Source organism: Staurois parvus, unplaced genomic scaffold (assembly GCF_062004578.1).
Source record: "Staurois parvus isolate SC_StPar_1 unplaced genomic scaffold, SC_StPar_1.0 ptg000549l, whole genome shotgun sequence".
Taxonomy (NCBI): Eukaryota; Metazoa; Chordata; class Amphibia; order Anura; family Ranidae; genus Staurois; species Staurois parvus.
In genome coordinates, this window is record NW_028318345.1 from 10,291,295 (window position 1) to 10,305,993 (window position 14,699).

General features: G+C 41.1%; 1 long non-coding RNA gene across 1 annotated transcript; it reads right to left on the bottom strand.

The window, feature by feature from the left end:
* Positions 1–9,084: 9,084 nt before the first annotated feature.
* On the bottom strand, positions 9,085–14,287 carry LOC149451100 (uncharacterized). The gene is made up of 2 exons (XR_016315150.1): positions 14,227–14,287; positions 9,085–10,067 (listed from the first exon to the last, which is right to left on the bottom strand). It is a non-coding gene; the product is annotated as an uncharacterized LOC149451100 (long non-coding RNA).
* Positions 14,288–14,699: the final 412 nt, after the last annotated feature.

Consider the following 14,699-nt stretch of genomic DNA (forward strand, 5'->3'; position numbering starts at 1 on the left):
CCCATAAGAACAAATGCCCGGACAAGAGCCTTCATGGCAGAAAACCCAACTATTCTTTCAATAGAAAATACAGATCAAGATTAGAAAAACATTTTTAAATTACATTAAGTGTTTAATAAAATTTAAAAAAGCTTTAATAAAATGTCAGTGATTTTGTTTACATCTACTTTAACCACTTACCGTCCTGAGGATTTACCCCCCTTCCTGACCAGGCCACTTTTTGCGTTACGGCGCGGATTTACTTTAACTGACAATTGCGCGGTCATGCAATGCTGCACCAAAATGAAATTTACGTCCTTTTTTCCCCACAAATTGAGCTTTCTTTTGGTGGTATTTGATTGCCTGATCAGTTTTTATTTTTTGAGCTATAAAAAAAGCCCAACAATTTTGAGAAAAAAACAATATTTTTGACTGTTTGCTATTAAACATGTCCAGTAAAAACATTTAAAAAATCAAATTTCATCATAAATTTAGAGCAAAATGTATTCTGCTACATGTCTTGCTAAAACAAAATACGAATACATGTAAATTAATTGGTTTACGTGAATATTATAGCGTTTACAAATGGCGGTATAGATACTGGAATTTTTTTTTGTACTAGTAATTGCGGCGGTCAGCGACTTATAGCAGGACTGCAGCGGGCATTCTGACACTGGGGAGAACTGACTTGGTGTCACTAATGACACTGGGCAGGAAGGGGTTAACATGAGGGGTGATCAATGGGTTAACTGTGTGCAGGGAGTGTTTTACTGGGGGGCAGTGTGCTGGTGCTTCACTGTATCCACACTGCTCTGGATAGCTGTGCTGTGCACAGCCATCCAGAGCAGTGTGCCGCAGCCGACAGAGAGGAGGGACTGTTAGTAAACAAAGCAGTCCTCCTCCCTATCGGAGATGCTTGGTAATCACCGGGCGCTGGTGGGGAATCACCGGCCGGGACCTGGTGATTGACAGCCACAACCGTGAAAGGCAGCATTTGTAGGGCACGCGCGCGGCCCGCACACACCCCCTACCCGGAAATAAAAATTCACGTATACAGGTATATACGTGATTTGGCGCACCCCTGCCATCCTGTAGCAGTGTATCTGCTATAGGGCAGTCAGGATGTGGTTAAAACTGATTTGTATCAGTATTAACCAGTGCCCTCATCCCCAGCCTCTAAATATAATAGTCATTGCTGCCATAAACTGTTGAGAAAAGAAAGAATAGATAATATACAATAAAAATGGAAGGATCCCCTGAATCCTTGGTAAAATCAATCTCAACTGAAATAGAAGAGTAAGCAAACAAAAACTGGCCATAAATGGATTGACATTCACCCGGTTTTGCAGTTACTCCCCACATTTCATTCAGTGTGTGACCCTCCCTTCTGGATAGAAGTCTACCGTTTGATAAACTTATGTTGAAGGGATGTGGGAAAACTTTTGTCAATCAGAGGCTGCAGCCAATCAGCCACAGCAACTGCTCAGTGTATTCTGAGTCCTGCTGTCAGATCACAGTATTCCGGAGGGAGCAGTTCCCTATCTTCCTTGTTTGTGTGGATCGAGGAATCTGGTTTTTTTTTCATTCAGGCCACTGAGCTAATTTAACCTTTTTTGCAACACACAAATAAGCATATTAACTGATAACTATTTCAGTTTGTAAGTGTGGTAATCAATCAATGTCAAAAGAGACAATAATGGGACCTGGAAACTGTATCCCCCTAAATATTATTAACCACTTTGCACCGGCGCCTCCCAGCACTTTAAGAGTTTCAGAAGCCGGGAGGCGGGCGGGATTCTAGGGTCATGTGATCACCGTGATTCGCCGTCACAGCGGTCACATGATTGGAAAAGGTCCCGATCGAAAGGGGAGATCGGGACCTTTCTGTGAGTCACGGACTTATGTGCTGGGAGTGTGCAGGGTGCGCGCTCTCAGCACGTTGTATGTTCTAATTGCACGCAAATATGTGGCCGCTCTGCGTCAAGGCCCAGATGCAGAGAGGCAGCAAATTTGCATGTGCTTGGCGTCAAGGGGTAAAATATAACTGTGATATCAATTAAACTAAGAGCTAATCCTAAATAATAGGATTTCAGCATAAAAATCTATATATAATTTTTTAATTTATCACCCAAAATATAAGTACCAGTTGAAATTGAGCTAGCAGTTTTGAAGACTGATAAAAACTACATTCCAATAAAAAATAGCATTGTGTACAAGCCCTGAGGGCAACCGAGTACTGGTAGTCCTGCTTGCTTTATGAGAAAATGGTCTGCTTTAGGTGAAGAACACAGAAGCCAGCAATAATGTCTGACCACCTGCGTTCGGGGTAAGTGTGACACCAGATCAATTAAAGTCCTACAACATCATAGGTTCCTTTACCACCTTAAACAATATTTTGTGAATGACTGCATAAAGACCTTCTATGCCCGACCAAAGCAAGTAGAAAATAAATATATTTTAAGTTCTGTAGGCAAGCAGGGTAGCTTTATCTGAACTTGTAGATGCAAAAAGGTCTATTTCATGGTTCATAAAATGGACGGTATAATTTCTAATTAAAAATGTCAGTATCAGGACGTTTTTGTCTGAGTCAAGTAATACACCAGCTTATTTTACAATCCTGGAATAAATGTTGCTGACAGAGTTAGACTGTTGTTCAAAGCCCAACTCTAAAGAAGCAAAGCTTCCTGAAACAAAGACTACCACTGTTTTCTTGTTCAAATGAAAACAGTCACGACAGGCATGCAGTATTAGGTGGGCCATTTGTGAAACCTGAAAACAGGGCTATCAGTCTCCCAATTAACCTGGCAAGTTTCCTTGCCAAAATTTGATATTTTCTTAATATACCCTTGATCTTCTCTTAAATGATTAGAAAATATTCTTTTGTATCCCCCCCGCCCCCCGGTTTCTGTTCCAGATGCCAGTAGACTGTAAATGATATAGCAGTCTGTTGTTTTTCCATCAAACTAATTTGTCATTTCACTTGTATCCTCCTGTCTCATGAAAAGCAAAGTAGAGTTAAAAATATTAAGAAATTGTTTACCAATTACACCTCATGGCAACTTGTAGCAGAAGTGTGGGGGACAATATGAACACAGTGGGGTTGATTTACTAAAACTGGAGCATGCAAAATCTGGTGCAGTTCTGCATAGAAACCAATCAGCTTCCAGGTTTTTTTGTCAAGGTTTAACACCTGCACGCTGGATCGTCCCTGCGTGAAGAGGAGTTCCTGCGCCGGGAGGTGGGCGGGGCTTAGTGTCATGTGGCCGCCGTGATGTCACGTCACGGCTAGTCACATGATCGGGAAAGGTCCCTATCGAAAGAGCGGACCGGGACCTTTCCATGAGTACCGCACATGTGTGCTGTAAGCCTCGTACACACGACCAGAAAGTCGTATAAAAAATACCGTTTTTGAAGCAATTGTACAAAAACCTGATCCTTAGTACATAGCTTTCGACAGCCAATCACAAAAGTTCATCTGAAATTGTCAACACGAAAATTTTTCTCATAAGATACCAGATCATACGGTTTTCGTTTAATCAGTACAGTTTCTGTCCGAAAACACAATACAAATACATTACAATACATTACATCACTTCTGAAATTCTATTCTGTCCTACGAGAATTTTGGTAAGTTGAGTAACCTCTTCATTTTCAATATGGAAACTGGCATGCATGCAAAAAAAAAGCAGACTATCATTCATCCAATATTCTCACCGTGTGAACGGAGGATTAAGAAAGAAAAGGAAATCTATGGAAAAGTAGAAATATATATATATATATATATATATATATATATACATTATATATTATTATTACTGTTAACATTTTGTTGGGAAAGGGTTAGAATCTTTTAGCAGGCATTTATTCATGCCTTTGTCTTCACTAGGGAGATTTCCCTTCACTTTCTTTCCCAGTGGCAGTGGACACCAAGCCAGGATATGTGCACTGTTTGAAACACTGACAGGAATAAAGGTTTGAAACATCTCTCTGTATTTTATTAATACTTCTTTATTAAGGAGATTCTTCTCACTTGTGGTCATGTTGACAGAAAGTCAGAATCAATCTATCAAATGGCAAAACAGTAAAAAAAAAAACAAAAAAAAAATCTGACAAAGGATCCAACTCTTCCATATTCTATAAAAACTAAAAAAAGCAAAGTTACGCTTTTAAGACACCATGTCAGCCATTTTACATTTTTAAAAGTAAAAGTCCTATGTCCCCTGATCATAAAGCTCAGCACATTAGATAATCTTGTAATAACCTTCTAAATGAGTGGGTCTTTTCTTGTTGCCTAAATTTATCAATGGTGTTATTAGGAATTTTTATAATAGTATTGGAATAAAGAGAAGAAGGGAAGGTGACTATAATAGAGGATGACTTGACTACTGAATCCTGCTACAAACTTGGTCATCATATGTGAGAAGGAGTGGGAACTTCTCCTTCTATTAACGTAAGTGGAGATAGGTGCAATATTCTGTAGAATTTTTTTATGAAATCCAGTAGAACCAAGTTTCAACATCAAATAAAAGATGGAGGATGCTAGTAGTCAATAGGTCAGGGGGTCATTATCCCCAAATGTACCTATAACCAACCCTTTTCATATTTGGTTGTTAGCACTAAGTGTCCCCGAATTTCTCATTCTTATATTATAGACAGAGGGTAAGGCCTTCTGTCCTCATCCTCATAATTTCATTGACTCTGGAAAACAATTGGTTCATTGCAGGGAGTTAGACTGTTTTCATATTGTTGGAATACTGTACATGTCCTGGCTGCCTTAGGCAAATGACTTACAGTGTTTATAAAGCCAAAAAAATGTTGCTGTTTTGCGTAGGATATGAAAAGGTTAAAGCCTTTGTGAGGTTTTTATTATTCAAAGAACAGAGGTATACCACTCAGGCAAACAATCCAGATCAATCCACGACAGGTGCAGGCTCTGGCTCGCCACCACACACAATGCAACAGGAAGATGGGTCAGCCGCACACCGGAGGATTGATGAATTATGATTAAGCACGAGATCGTGTGAAACGCGTTAACAGGTCCTGTATCCATGTCCTGGTGTTTTGTGTGTCCTATGCATCAATAAATATACACTATATTCATCAATCCTCTGGTGTTCAGCTGACCCTTCTTCCTATTGCAGGTTTATTTTATTGCTGCTTGTGCCCTTTGGGGAGATTTATTCTATTTAAATGTTGTTACCACAGCAGCTATACAGGGGAATTCATCCAGTGTGAAAACTTGTTCCAGTGGCACCTAAGAAAAAATGTCCACTCACTTTGGAGAGATTCAGGGAGGAGCTACAGAGTTGTGACGTCACGCCGGCGGCGCCAAGAGGGCCCCGGCAGCCATCTTGAATGTCATCAGATGGTCAGTGTTTTGTTTTCCTCACACCCATTGTTTGTGCTGCACTTGAATAAACATCACCTGTTTAGAAGGTATTACACTATCTGGCCTCCTTTTTTGGAGCTCCTTGCGAGCTACTAATACCCACAAATCGGCCGTATCATGTTTGGCAGTGGTTACCAGGCAGTGAGGGGCACCTGACCAGACCAGACCATAGAGGGATCTCCAGTCCTCTGGAATTGGTATTTCTAAATGAGCAGTTTGACTGCATATCTGGTGAATTGCGCAATCTTTTCATTTATATCACCACAATACCAGATCAGACCACTGGATTTTTGAAGATCATCAGGATCTCCTTCGCACCTTAATTGTGGACTATTGTTTGATTTACCAGTCCAGCACCTTGCACCTGATTTGTCACCATCTAGTGACACAGCCATCACTTCATGTCGCACTTTATATTAATTTATTTATCATGAGTTGTTTTTATGTGTTTTTTATGATGTATGCATGCATTTATTATTGACACGTTTTACATCACTAAGTCACTTTATTTTATGCATCTATATTATTTGATATAAGTACATATTTTAGCGCTACACCCTGCTTTTACTAAGAGAAAATGTCCACTCAATTTAGAGAGATATCCTTTCACTTCCTGTTTTGTGTTCAGAGCAGGAAGTTAAGGGATGTCTCCCCAAGGGTATACAGATGGCACTGTATTGGCTGTTACCTATTCTCCACCATTACACCAACATGCAGTTCCTCACTCTCCAGCACTGCACCATCGTGCACCTTCTCACTTTCCACCACTGCACAGTCCCAAGAACCCTACTTTCTGTTACGTCTTAACTCTCCACCAATGCACACTTCCTTACTCTCCGCCATTGCACATTAATGCACTTCTATATTCATCCTGTTCTGAAAACAAACACACTTTTGCTAGTCTTGTCCTAAAAAGTTTTAAAATAAAACTATTATAATGATATTAGCCTGGCTTCCTAAGTAGTTTGACATCTGACATATTTTTTTAAGGTAAAAACTTAATAATTTTGTACTATTTGCTGTTTGCAGTTGTTTTACTATATTACCCACTGATAAAGAGAGAGGTGTTATAATAGCCTGCCTCCTTCACTACTGCTTATCTGACCATCAAAATCTCTATGTACACTCCAAGCTGGTCTTGGATAATAAAGAAGGCTTATAGCCACCACCCCAACACCTGACAGTTCTACTGTACATTGCTGGAGGAGGAAACATTTTCCCAAGAAGTAATGAGTATTTCACTTTGCTTCAGTGAGTAATTAAGGGGAGAGTGTTGCGGTTTAAGGTCCTGTTTATTCAGGCCTGTAGTGACAAAGTTGGTTCAGAATGAAAGTTGCAACCTCTCAGAAGAAAAGTTGCAAAGCTGCAATCCAGTTCAAGATGATACACTTTTTAAAGTGATACACTACACACGCTGCTTACTTTACATGATCCCTTCTCTTTCTGTATATGGATGATGGCACTGTAATTATTTTACCAAAAAGACATCTAAGTACCTTGTTTCCTCCAGCTGTGACATGACCCAGCTCTTTCCCAGCCTGTCTGCCGGGACACATACACAGGAGGAGCTTCTAGTCCTCTGTTGCTGGTCACATGTTCAAAATAAAAAACAGCCTTTGGAATGCAGAGTAAAATAAATAATTAATATCAATAAACTGCTTTAAACACTTGCCCTCCTGAGGATTTACCCCTCTTCCTGACCAGGCCATTTTATGCATTACCGCGCTGCGTTATTTTAACTGACAATTGCGCGGTCATGCAACGCTGCACCCCAATGAACTTTGCGTCCTTTTTTTCCCCATGAATAGAGCTTTCTCTTGGTGGTATTTGATTACCTGAAGAGTTTTTATTTTTTGCACTATACAAAACAATAATTCTGAGAAAAAAACAATATTTTTGACTTTTTGCTATTAAACATGTTCAGTAAAAAAAAATCAAATTTCATCATAAATTTATGCCAAAATGTATTCTGCTACATGTGTTAGCTAAAACAAAATTCCAATACATGTAAATTAATTGGTTTACGTGAAAGTTATAGCATTTACAAATGGTAATAGTAATGGCGGCGATCAGCGACTTATAGCTGCGGCGGGCATTCTAACACTGGGGGGAACTGACTTGGTGTCACTGACATCTCCAGTGACACCAATACAGCGATCAGTGCTAATAAAAAGCACTGACACTGTACTAATGGCACTGGGTAAGAAGGGGGTTAACATGTGGGGCAATCAAAGGGTTGACTGTGTGCTGTATTACTAGGGGCTGTGTGTTTGTGCTTCACTGTAAGCACACTGCTTTGCATGGCTGTGCTATGCACAGCCATACGAAGCAGTGTGCACGAGCTGAGAGGGAGAATAACTGTTTTGTTTACAAACAGTTCTCCCCCCCCCCCGTTGGAGATGCTCAGCAATCACATGGGCGCCGGCGAGTATTCACCGGCTGGGACCTGGTGATTGACAGCAGCGGCCACGAATGGTGGCGCGGGTAGGGCTTGTGCAGGGCTTGCGTGTGCCCCCTATCCGGAAATTCAAAATTACGTATATATACATGATTTTGTGCACCCCTGCCGCCCTGTAGCAGTATATCTGCTATAGGGCGTCAAGAATGCGGTTACATTGTCATACAAATATATACAGTCAGGTCCATAAATATTGGGACATGGACACAATTCTAACATTTGTGGCTCTATACACCACCACAATGGATTTGAAATGAAACGAACAAGATGTGCTTTAACTGCAGACTGTTAGCTTTAATTTGAGGGTATTTACATCCAAATCAGGTGAACGGTGTAGGAATTACAACAGTTTGCATATGTGCCTCCCACTTGTTAAGGGACCAAAAGTAATGGGACAGAATAATAATTATAAATCAAACGTTCACTTTTTAATACTTGGTTGCAAATCCTTTGCAGTCAATTACAGCCTGAAGTCTGGAACGCATAGACATCACCAGACGCTGGGTTTCATCCCTGGTGATGCTCCAAGTATTAAAAAGTGAAAGTTTGATTTATGATTATTATTCTGTCCCATTACTTTTGGTCCCTTAACAAGTGGGAGACACATATGCAAACTGTTGTAATTCCTACACCGTTCACCTTATTTGGATGTAAATACCAAAATTTAAATTAAAGCTGACAGTCTGCAGTTAAAGCACATCTTGTTCATTTAATTTCAAATCCATTGTGGTGGTGTATAGAGCCAAAAATGTTAGAATTGTGTTGATGTCCCAATATTTATGAACCTGACTGTATTTGAAATCAAATCTTTATTTATTTTTTGGCAAGAACATGGTTTGGGCAATAACATGGTTTGTGTAGATTTCTGTCAGTCACAGGCTGTCATACCAATCCTGCCTGTGTCATAGAATAACAGGGAGGTAAAGCCTCCATCAATCAAGATGTAATATCTCACCCTTATTGTGTTTAGCTGGATAGTCAGCATGGAGGAGGAGGGAGTCATTTATCATTGTGTGTATGACCACATATCTGACTCTATAGTGGGATAGAGAGGAAATTCTCAGCTTAGAAACTCCCTGAAAACTGAGCATGTGCAGTAGCTGTAAATACTGCTCTGCAAAATTCCAAACTGCATTGGGGATGAAAGTAGGTAGGTGGTCTTTTTCCTGTTCCCTTGGGGGCCCCCTCAAGATACCAACGGTCACACCTGGACACAGCTACGAGATCTCGGAAAGTGAATGCACTCAAATCACCTCAGTTGCGATTGCAAACACTTCAGTTTTATTGGCATAACATCAGGGTTATTATACTGTAGTCTTTAGGCAAACACACCCTCAGACCTTCCAATCAAATACATGTACATTGTTTTACCTTAACTCAACAATTATTTGTATGAGGTTTGCATTTTCACTCTTCTGCTTTATCTATCATACCATATCTGCTCTAAAGCCCAGACCATGGCTATAATCTGACCTAACACCCAAGTTGTGGTTAAAACTTTTCAGAAGTGAGAGTAAACCTTATCTGCTTTTTTGTACGGTTTGCAAAAACACTCATTTCTACATGAAGCTGGCATAGACAGTTTTGTTAGTGTGCACATATCTCATATATATATATTAAACTAGCATCTTGTATTAGTGTATACAAAATGGATTCAGTTATATTCCATTTAATCCTTTCAGTCCCCTCTTTTATCACATAGTGATAACACTTTTCATTGACTTACTCTCCCTATCGTCTCAATCCCATGCATTTCCTCATATTGTTGAAGAAAAAACATTTCCTCCCTTTCCTTCTCATTAATTCTCATTTTGATACACATGATCATTCAGTTGTGATGAGGTAACCCCTCACCCATCCTGAACTCCCAGAGGGTTTCTGAACCACTGGCCCCTTTCTATCATATGAATTCTCCAATAGAAACCATAGTGGGACAATGATAATTGTCACTATTGATAAGATAATAATCAGGTTCATCCAGTCCTCACGGGGATCCAATAGGTTGGGTAGCAAAGTTCTTGACTCCTTCTTCTGTTGGTTGATCAGCTTGATTGTGTCTCTCATCTTGGGAAATCCTTTTGACTCTTGATGCATGGATCCAGGTGCCTGATCCTTCAGTAAGAACAGCTGTACGTGTAATGGCCACGATCACTGTAGGTTCTCCAAACCGGGGTCTCACCCTTGGATCCAGTCTTCGGATCACCACTTGATCACCTACCTCGAAGGGGTGGGTTGGTTGATCTGCGGATAAAAGAAAAAAAGCAGCATCATTTTGTTCGCTATTCAACTTTTCACACAATGCTTTTACATATTCTGCCTGTATCACCTCTAAATATCCTTTCTGCCACAGAGGGGGTTGCTGTCTAGTCCAAGGGGTAGGGAATGGTCTGCCCATTAGTATCTCAAAGGGAGACAACTTACTCCGTTTATGAGGTGTCATCCTTATTTCAGCTAGTATAGCAGGTAATACAGCTGGCCAATTCTTCAGAGTCCCTCCCGTGGCTTTCACTAATTTATCCTTAATTGTTCTATTCATTCTTTCCACTACTCCAGAACTCTGAGGGTGATAAGGAATATGGAGCTTCCATTGAATACTCAAAGCCTTTGAGACTCCCTGAGTCACTGCTGCAGTAAAAGCTGGTCCCTGATCGCTTTCTATGAACAAAGGACAACCGCATCTAGGGATGATTTCCTTACACAAAACCTTGACTACTGTCTCTGCTGTTTCATTCCTACATGGGAAAGCTTCCGGCCAACCTGAAAATCTGTCTACTACCACCAACAGCTTATCTCCTTCTTTTGATTTAGGGAGATGTGTAAAATATATCTGTAGATGTGTGAATGGTTCCTCAGGGGGTGTTAAATGTTCATGTTTCCCATGCTGGCCATGCCCAGGGTTGTTTTGTAAACAAGTAAGGCACCTTCCCAATGTTTCCTCCACCAAATCATGGAGAAACCATACACAAAATCGTTTGCGCATTTCTTTCTCCACTATTTTCCCTTATGACCTACACCATGAAAATTTTGAATGAATAATACAGCAGCTGCCTGTGGAAGTCCTACAATCCCCTCTTTTGACATAAGACCATGTTTGTCTTGTGTCAAACCTCTGCTAGCCCAAAAATCAACTTCACTCTCAGAGGCTTGTGCCTGCAGTGTACCTAAAAGCTCATTTGACAGTAGGGATGGAGTGGACAACATTACCATAGATAGATCTGCTCGATTATGCAGTTGCCCTGCAGTTTTTTCAGCTGCATCTGCCATAGCATTGCCTTTTGTGACTGGGTCTTTGGCATTAGTATGTGCCCGCACTTTAATGACCACTATCCTTCTTGGAAGTTGGAGTGCAGCAAGCAAATCCTGGATCAAAGAATGATGGGATATTGACTTGCCATCGGCCGTAGTGAAACCACGGCGTTGCCAAATACGGCCAAAATCATGTACAACCCCAAAGACATATTTAGAATCTGTGTATATGTTAACATCTCGATCTTGATAAAGACTGCAAGCTCGTGTTAGGGCCACTAATTCAGCTGCTTGTGCACTGGGGTAGGGGATGGAACCTGTTTCAATAATAAGAGGTGGTTCTACTACTGCATAGCCTGTGATGTATGTAGCATCACTAGGGCGTGTACAAGATCCATCGACTAACACATCAGGGGCTCCAGGAATCGGAGTCTCCAACATATCTAGTCGCGGAGAAGTGTCAGCTTGGATAACATCCAGGCAACTGTGTTCCTCCTGCAATTCTGGTGACCTTGTGTTGTGAAGATTAAGCAGGGAGGACAATAAAAGAGATGGTCCTGATGTAGATGGGCTGTATTTAACTGTGAGATTATTGGTGGATGTCAAAATTACTTCACATCCCGCCAGGCGTTGTGCTGACATGTGTTGAGTGTTAATGTTTTTCAGTACATGTAGGACATGATGAGATGTGTGTAATATCAATGGGTTCCCCAAAACTATGATAGATGCCATTTCCACAGCCAAGGCACACACAGACAAAGCTTGGAGACACCCCGGCATGCCCTGGACCGGGATGGGCATTGTTTTTGATAAATATGCTACCGGCCTCATGGCACCTCCGTGCTCTTGAGCTAGTACTGCAGCCATGGTTTTACATGCAGATTGACAATACAAATGAAAAGATTTAGTATAATCCGGTAACCCTAATGCGGGAGACGAGACCAGTGCTGTCTTCAAATATTCAAATGCCTGCACCAATGGCAGCGTCCATTCAATACGGTCTGGTTGATCTTTCAGTGTTACTTGGCGTAATACATTGTCATAATAAGAACAGTCAGGAATCCACTGTCTACAATAGTTTACCATACCTAGGAAGGATTGCATCTGAACCTTAGTTTCTGGTTTTGGTTGTTGACATATTGCTGCCACTCTCCTTGGGCTCAGCCCCCTCTGGCCCTCAGACAATACAAATCCTAGGTACTCAACTTGTGGTGACACAAACTGCATCTTTTTGCGAGACTTTCTGTCCCTGATCAGCCAGAAACCGTAACAATGATAATGAATCAGCCTGACACGCCTTCTCGCTCACAGAACTAATCAGTAAATCATCCACGTATTGGATAAGTACTGAACCATGGGTGGGTACCCAGTCATTGAGCATGGATCTACTGGCCATGGTATATGCTGCCGGCGAGTAGCCCTGGGAGAGATGGGTCCAGGTTAGCCTCTCCCCTTGAAAACAAAAAGTAAACAATACCTGTGTCTCCGGGTCAACTGGGACACTAAAAAATGCATTTGACAGATCAATTACTGTAAAATGTGTGGCGTTGGCAGGTATAGCATTTACCAAAGTTGTTATATCTGGGACTACAGCGGCAATAGGAATGACCAGATCGTTAATCGCCCTGAGATCTTGTACTAATCTCCACTCACCATTGGGCTTTTTTACCGGATTAATGGGAGTATTGTAGGGGGATACTACCAGCTTCAGTATTCCCCACTTTTTAAAATCCTCCACAATAGGTTTAAGTCCGTCTATTTTTTCTTTGGACAGTGGGTATTGTTTATGATAAACAGGGTTCCTGGTTTTAAGGGTGGCTTTATACGGTGTGCAGTCAATGAGACCATCCGTTGTGCTCTTAGTCCATAGGTTTGCAGGGAGCTTATTTAAATCATGATCCATAGCTGGACAGATTAGGAAAGGTGTGTCCAATTGCATACCTTCCTCCGTGATAGACATCACGACTTTAAGGTCAGCTAACAAATCTCGGCCCAATAGGGATACAGGACAATGCGGGAGCACATGAAATTTATGATACCAGACCTGTCCATCTTTTGCTTGTACCGGGAGGGGAGGTGTAATGCAAGTAGGGATTTCCTTGGATTTGGGCATCCCTGTACTATAGCATCCAGCTCCTTGGGATCTATTGCCTTTAAAATCAGCTGCTCCCCAATCATCATGAATGGAAAGGCTGAATTCATCATATCTAGCTCAGCTGTCTCATCTTTAACTTCCCCCTTGTTACTTTCTGCTGACCTAAGAATTCTATCACTCTTTTCTACCTTCTTTATCTTCCTCTTTACTTTCCCTTTACCCCTCTCAGTATCCCTTTGACTAACACTCCCAGTTTCCCCATCGGAGCTAGATTCTTCTGACTCCCCTGTATGTATCTGGGAAGCAGCAATAAGAACCTCTTCATCTTCATCTACTTGTTTTACCTGTGGGAGTGCTGGGTATAATGGGGCTGCATGTGGAGCTGTAGGGGCAGGACGTGCCTCGCTGTGTTTGTATGGCGGTGGTGGTGTGAAATCATTTGCTACAATTAGAGTCTTATAGCCTGGTGCATACTTCAACCAATTCTTACCCCCTTCATACATATAATTCTTGTCCCAATCTGGATTTCCAGTCCCCCAGATACCTACCTGAGGCTGTTCATGCAAACACATTCCTCTAATCATATCCATACACATAATATCATTTCCCCCTTCACAAGGAAAACTAGCTCCACCCAGTCTTTTTGACCATCCCACTAAATTATCCACCCAGGGATTAACATAATAAATATCATAAGGGGATACCCTTGCTACATATTCTTTACAGTTTCATTTAAGGTAGATGTGTTCTTTCCCCTCAGCTTTCTAGTTTTTCTAAACAACTTAATCAACTTTTGTGGCGGCACATGACGAGGTCCTTCCTCCTTACCTGAGGAATTACCCATAGCAGTAAATTAGTAAACTAACAAACAAAACAGAAAACAACAATAACACACTTTTTACAAATTATACAAAGTGCTGTGCCAGGTGTGTCCTGGTATTATTCCCCGAGCCAAGAATCCCTTAGTCTCGCTCCTAAAACTCCAACCACCAAATTTCCCTGAAGTTCAGAATAATTACCTCGGTAAAGAAAGCATTAAAAAATAAAACTCTCACTTACCTTGGCAATTATCCCACTTCTGACACCACTGAAAGTAGGTAGGTGGTCTTTTTCCTGTTCCCTTGGGGGCCCCCTCAAGATACCAACGGTCACACCTGGACACAGCTATGAGATCTCGGAAAGTGAATGCACTCAAATCACCTCAGTTGCGATTGCAAACACTTCAGTTTTATTGGCATAACATCAGGGTTATTATACTGTAGTCTTTAGGCAAACACACCCTCAGACCTTCCAATCAAATACATGTACATTGTTTTACCTTAACTCAACAATTATTTGTATGAGGTTTGCATTTTCACTCTTCTGCTTTATCTATCATACCATATCTGCTCTAAAGCCCAGACCATGGCTATAATCTGACCTAACACCCAAGTTGTGGTTAAAACTTTTCAGAAGTGAGAGTAAACCTTATCTGCTTTTTTGTACGGTTTGCAAAAACACTCATTTCTACATGAAGCTGGCATAGACAGTTT